Source organism: Diceros bicornis, chromosome X (genome assembly GCF_020826845.1).
Source record: "Diceros bicornis minor isolate mBicDic1 chromosome X, mDicBic1.mat.cur, whole genome shotgun sequence".
Taxonomy (NCBI): Eukaryota; Metazoa; Chordata; class Mammalia; order Perissodactyla; family Rhinocerotidae; genus Diceros; species Diceros bicornis.
In genome coordinates this window covers 91,467,712-91,473,622 of record NC_080781.1, presented here as the reverse complement: position 1 = coordinate 91,473,622, position 5,911 = coordinate 91,467,712, and positions in this window count along the sequence as shown.

The following is a 5,911-nucleotide window of genomic DNA, read 5'->3' as shown; positions in this document are numbered from 1 at the left end:
TCACCATTTTTGTTTTTTGCCATCTGCTACCTGTTATTGAGCCCATTTAGTAAATTTTCATTCCCAATGTTGTACTTTTGAGTTCTTGAATTTCAATTTTTTTATGCATTTTTTAATTTTTCTCTTGGGATTCTAATTCTGTTCACTCATTAATTTATTTTTCTTTTAATTCTTTGAATAAATCTATAATAGCACCTGTTAAGCCTTGTCAGTTATACTCAACATGTAGACCCATTCTGAAGAATTTTCTATTGACTGCATTTTTTCTTGAATGTAAGTTATACTCTCCTGTTTCTTTGCAGATCTATAATTTCTTTAACTGGACATTGCAGATAATAAATTATGATGATTCTGGATTGTGTTGTATTCTGAGGATGGTGTTTTTATTGCTCTAATAGGCAGTTAACTTGCAAGGATTCAAACTGTAAACTCTGTCTCCTCCATAGTGTGTAGCCCTGATATATTTGCTCAGTTCTTACAGCTTCTTGCTGCTATTTTTACCCTAGCTTCCTGGGAGTTTCAGTTACACCTGCATATCTTGGTGGTCAGCCAAGGATTTGGGCACAGTTTATACTCAGATATTGGGGCTAACCTCTGTAGTTGTCTTCCTTAGGAGGTTTTCCCTCTAAATTTCTCTGCCAGCCTCAGGCTCTGTCCTCTAATACCTCAAGCCAGTAACACTTCAATTTTCTGCCCACTTGAGCAGGTTGGGAAACACATTAAAAAAAAAAGAAAAGAAGCAAATTCACAAATCTCCTAGTGCAGCTGTTTTTCAAGGGTGGATTCTGCTCTGTACTCTTGCTGTTTTCTCACCAGTTGCCGTGGTGTCTCCTCCACACACAGATAGTTTAGCAGCCAACCAGCATTGGGGCAGTTTATGCTCAGATTTTGTGTCTCACTCATTTTGTAATTCTCTTCCAAAATTTTCCCTTTAAACTTACAGCTGCTTTTCCAGTTTTAAACTCTTCTCTGCTATCAGAACACTGTGATTTTTTGCTGCTTGTAGGCATGGTGGTAGGGAGAACCCCTAAGAAAGAAAGCCACAAACCTGGAATTCTTCCTCCTTGAACTGCAGTTTTTCAAGACTAAACTTTCTTCCTCCTTCTGTCTACTCTTGGACACCTTCCAGTATTTTAAAATGTTGGAAAATATATTCTAGATTTTATAATTATTAACTGCACAAGGTTTCACATAACCACTTCACTTTGCTGTAATTAATGGAAGTACTTCAATAAAACAGTATTTTGAAAAGAATCTAAAAGAAATTTGTGGGCTCAATGTAGTCATTAGTAATTTTGATAGCAACTTGACAATTGGACTTTTTTTTCATTTTCACTTATTGGCATCACATGGACAGAATGTCAAGTCTACGTTTGATTTTTTTTCCCCCACAGCCACGGAAATAGCCAATTGCTGAACCATTGATTAGATCACCCCAGAGACAATCTCATGGATGTTAAAAGACGATAGAAATCCCCTAGCTTATGAAAAAAGGTTGATTGCGTACAATCAATTAAAATATGATTTGGTAAAGCACACTGTGTACACCAAGAAGCAATTATATGATTCAGCAGCTTATTAGCCCATTTGAAAAATATTAACTTGACTGAATTCTTTGGTTAAGATTATAAAGAAATACTATCAATTTTTGGTCTATACATAGAGAGGATTATATATCAATATAATATTCTACTTTAGAAAACTGGATTAAAAAAATAATTCTCTTACAAGTTGAGTGTGGTATTTCATATTTTCCTTTCTTGTAAAAATTTGGAAAGCTAGCTGAGAAAAGATTTTAACTTAGGAGAAGAAATCCCCTTAACTGCTCCAGATGCATGTATCAAAGTGAGGTTACTCTTAGAAAAAACATTAATTTCCAAAACACACACACACAGACACAAGGCATCTCTTGATGTTCAACAACTCTGCTTTTCAAAAGTCACTGCTTCCACTTGTGTCTAAGAGTACCATGAAATAAATAAGCAAGTGTCACCTCTCCAGGTGGGTAGCAATTCAAAACATCAGTCTTTAACATTTCAAAAAATAATGCTGAGCACCTCTTTACAAGGAATGTCTCCCCACTATTGAAATCTAAGTGCAAATTACAAGTAGACCAATAGTGAAAAAGCACACAGTTCAACACCTTGACTACTAATAAGAAAGGCAGCTGGTATGACAAAATCAGCTTTGTGTAAGGACCAGAATTGCCATTTGTGACCAGACTATGGGCAGTCAAAAGATAAGACCATATAAGCTTCCCCTGATTCTAATGTTTCCTCAGGATTTCTGCAAAAAGAGCTTTCCCTTTTGTGTTGTTTCCTTTTTTGGATTTTTCCTCCACACAGCCAAAGAATTTCAATAGTGAAGCCATGTAAGGAAAAGTTAGAAGGGGAAAAAGAAATAGCTAATATTTTAAAATATAAAAATAATCTATATTCTATTTTTCTTTTTTTTAATAAAGCTCAGTAAAATACCTTCTCAAGATTTCCTACAGTTTATACAGAAATAACAAGGCCGTGTCCATGTGAAGTAATTTTTTTTAAGTAAGCACAAATCATAAGTCACAGTTCCATGATATTTTACAAAATGAACCTATCTATGTGCCCACCACCCATAAAAATAAATAGAACATTACCAACTTCACAGAAGCCCCCTCATATTTCCTCCCAATTCCCTCTTCCCTAAAGGTAACTACTGTTATGAGTTCTATCACCATAAGTAAGTTTTGCCTGTTTTTGACTTTTATATAAATGAAGTAATAAAATATATATTTTAGTCTGACATCTCTTCCTCAATATTTTGTGACACATTCATGTTGTTGCATATATAAGTAATACGTTCATTATCATTGGTGTATAGTATTCCATTTTATGAATATTTCTGAGTTTATTCATTTCACTGTTGATGGACATTTTAGATGCACTCAGTTTTGTCTTTTATGAATGGTGTTGCTATGAACATTCTTATACACGTCTCTTGGTGAGCATACGTACTAATCTGTAAGGTGTATACCTGAGAATGAAATTGCATAGTCTCATGTTTGTCTTTAGTAGATATTGTCATTTGGGGCAATTTGTTCTTGATAGACTTTTAGGGAATGATTTGGATCTGATAAATAATATAAAAGTTCTTCAGCAAGACAGCTACAAGCATTCTCTGAGATTCAGGGAGCGTGAATGGAATAGAGAATGGGATTCACATTCATTCACTCATTCAACAAGCTTTTGGTAAGCAATTTAATATGTCAAACACTGTGTTAGGCATTGGCAGTACAGCTTTGAGCAAATCAGTCTCTGTTCTCACCAAGTAACTTTATGATTCTCTCCATTAAAATCATTTACATTTAGCAGAAAACGTAGGAGAAAATTTTTGCAACCTTGTGTTATGGGATAAATTGTGTGCCCTTCACTACCAATCCATATGTTGAAGTCCTAACCCCTAGCATCTCAGAATGTGATTGTATATGGAGATAGGTCCTTTAAAGAAGTAATTAAGGTAAAATGAGGTCATATAGGTGTGCCCTAATCTAATATGACTGGTGTCCCTATAAGAGTAAGAAGAGATAAAGGTATAGACATGTATGTGCACAGAGGAAAGACCATGTGAAGACACAGTGACAAGGTACCATCTGCAAGCCAAGGAGAGAGGCATCAAAAGAAACCAAACCTGCCAACACCTTGATGTTGAACTTTCAGCCTCCAGAACTGTGAGAAAATAAATTTCTGTTGTTTAAGCCACTTGGTCTGTGATATTTTGTTATGGTAGGCCTAGCAAACTAATATACGCTGGGTTAGGAAAATAATTTTTAGACATGACAATAAAAACATGATGCCTAAAAGAAAAAATTCATAAACTGAACTTAAAAATTAAAAATGTTTGCTCTACAAAAGACACTGTTAAGAGAATGGAAAGCAAGCCATAGAATGGGTGAAAATATTTGCAAATTGTATTTCTGATAAAAGAATTACATTAAAAATATATAAAGAATTCTCGGGCCGGCCCCGTGGCTTAGCGGTTGAGTGCGCGCGCTCCGCTGCTAGCGGCCCAGGTTCGGATCCTGGGCGCGCACCAACGCACCGCTTCTCTGGCTATGCTGAGGCCGCGTCCCACATACAGCAACTAGAAGCATGTGCAGCTGTGACATACAACTATCTACTGGGGCTTTAAGGGGAAAAAAATAAATAAATAAAATCTTTAAAAATATATATATATATATAAAGAATTCTGAAAACCTAACAATGAGAAAACTAAAAATCCAGTAAAGAAATAGGCAAAGATTTGAGGAGACACTTCACCAAAGAAGATATACAGATAGCATAAAAGCACATGAAAAGATGCTTGACATAATTAGTCATTATGGGCATGCAAATTAAAACCACACCTATTAGAATGGCTAACATTAAAAAGACTGACCATACCAAATGTTGGTGAGGATGTGGAGGAAATGAAACCCTCACACATTGCTGGTGGGAATGCAAAGCAGTGCAGCCACTTTGGAAAACAGTTTGGTAGTTTTCTTATAAACATATACTTACTATACAACTGAGCAATCCCACTTCTGGGCTTCTGTCCAAGTGGAATGAAAACCTGTGTTCACACAAAAACCTGTGAGAGAACGTTCTTAGCAGCTTTATTCATAATTACCCACAACTGGAAACAACCCAAATGTCCCTCACCAGGGGGATGGATAAACAGACTGTGGTACATCCATACAATAGAACACTACTCAACAATAAAAAGGAATGAACTTCTGATACCTGCAACAACATGGATGAGTCTCTTATTCATTAGGCTGGGTGATACATATATACCGTATGATTCCATTTACACGTTATTCTAGAAAAGGCAAAATGGTAAGACTGTAGAACAGATCAGTGGTTGCCAGGGAATAAGAGCTTGACTACAAAGGTGACAAACAAGGGATTTTGGGGGGAGGAGGAGTGGGGGCAGGGATGGAACTATTCTGTATCTTGATTGTAGTGGTATTGGTTATATAGCTCTGTATATTTGTCAAAACTCATAGAATAGTCACCAAGAAGAGTGAATTTTACTAAATATAAATAAGAAATAAATGATAAAAGTATAAGAGTAAGGCAAAAGATACCATGATATATATGGAGAAATGGAACCAGCATATTATTGCTGAGGAGTGATGCTGAAGAAGTAGACAAGAATGAATTTATGGTGGGCCTTGTATGTCCTGCAAAGGGATTTTGACCTTGTACTGTAGGGAATGGGAGCTATTGAATGATTTTGAGAAAGAGAATGATATGGTCAGCTTTACATTTTAGAAAAACGTGTATGGCTCTGATACAGAGAAAGGGTCTGACATGTAGAAAGATGGAAAGCAGGGAGATCAGTTAGAAGGTGTTTGCTGCAGTCCAAGTGAGATATGAAAAAGTCCTGAGCTCAGGCAGTCGTAATAGGAATATAGAGTAGGGGAAGGTTTCCGAGGCCTGTGGAGTACAGGTACATAAGCTCAAGAGAGCTGGAAGGGAAGTAATGACCTCAGAAAAGGATCTTTTAACTTTGGAGGAGCCCCTTTGGAGGGCTTCAGAGTACCTTCTTCTCACTATCTTGTTTCAGTCATAAGGGAGAGAATCACTACTTCTTGGCCCTATTCTAATTTCCATGATACGAACACATATGAATCCCAGACAATTTTTTTTAATTACATGGCCTCACATGTTTCTCAGATATTTCAATGAAATCCAGATGGCAACCAAATAACAGTGATGAAATGACCTGTAGTTAGGATGACCATATATCCCATTTTGCTAGGAGACAGTCTCTATTTACTCCAGATCTCCCAGAATAATTATTATGTATCTTGATAATAGTGCCTCCTCTCGTTCTCAAAAATGCACTGGTTTAGATGGTAAATTTTATGGTCACCCTAACCTATAGTAGC